Raw genomic sequence first — 1,361 nt, 5'->3', positions numbered from 1 at the left:
AAATCCTTTGCCCATTTTTGAATTGGGTTGTCTTTCTATTATTGAGCTATAATAGTTTTAAAATATCCTAGGTACAAATTTGTTAACAAATACTTGTATATGGTGTGCAAATATTTTTTTCACTTTCTTGATAGTGTCCTTTGAAGCAAAAATTTTTAAATTTTGATGAAGTTCCAGTTTACTAATTCTTACTATTTTATTGCTCATGTTTTTGCCTTTATATTTAAGAATTCTTTGTCAATCCAATGTCATGAAGATTTATCTTTGTGTTTTCTTCTATTTTTTTTTAGAGACAGAGTCTCACTTTATTGGCTTTGGTAGAGTACCATGGTGTCACAGCTCACAGCAGCCTCCAATTTCTGGGCATAGGAGATTCTCTTGACTCAGTCTCCCACATAGCTGGGACTACTGGTGCCTGCCACCACACAGGGGCCAGGTTCGAACCTGCCACCTTCTGTATATGAGGCCAGTGACCTACCCATTGAGCCAAGGCACAACCCTCTGTGTTTTCTTCTAAGAGTTTTATAGTTTTTGCTCTTACATGGAGGTCTTTGATCCATTTTGAGTTGATTTTTGTACATGGTCTGAGGTCAGAGTTCAACTTCATTCTCTTGCATGTGGCAATTCAGTTGTCCTTACATAATTTGTTGAAAAGATTCTCTCTCCCCAAATGAATTGTTTTTTGCCCTTATCAAAAGTCAATTGACTGTTAAGTCTATGGGTTTATTTCTAGACTTTCAGTTCTTTTCCATTGATTTATGTGTCTATCCTTATGCTAGTAGCCACCAGTCTTGGTAACTATAGCTGCATAGCAAGTTTTGAAATTAGGATGAGTTCTCCAACTCTGTTCTTTCTTTTCAAAATTGTTGTGGCTCATCTAGGTCCCTTACATTTCCACATGAATTTTATGATCACATTGTCAATTCTGTAAAAATACCAGATTGGATTTTAATAGGGATATTCATTAAATGTGTAGATCAATTTGGAGAATATTTCCATCTTAACAAATATTAAGTCTACCAATGCACGAACATGATCTGTCTTCCCATTTCTTTAGGTCTTCTTTAATGTCCTTCAATTAATATTTTATAGTTTTTAGTGTACAAATATTTTACTTCTTTTGTTAAATACACTTCTAAGTATTTAGTTCTTTTTGATGTGATTAGAAATAATATTATTTTCTTAGTTTCATCTTCTGATTGTTTATTGCTATTATAGAGAAATACAGCTGATTTTTATAAATTGATCTTGTATACTGCAACCTTGCTGAGCTCATATTTTATTTTATTTTTGAGACAAAGTTTCATTCTGTTGCTCAAGCTATAGTGCTATGGCATCAGCTTAACTAATAGCAACTTTGG

The sequence above is a fragment of the Otolemur garnettii genome, unplaced genomic scaffold, assembly GCF_000181295.1.
Source record: "Otolemur garnettii isolate 467f Iridium unplaced genomic scaffold, OtoGar3 scaffold00068, whole genome shotgun sequence".
NCBI lineage: Eukaryota > Metazoa > Chordata > Mammalia > Primates > Galagidae > Otolemur > Otolemur garnettii.
This window is presented reverse-complemented; position numbering follows the sequence as displayed.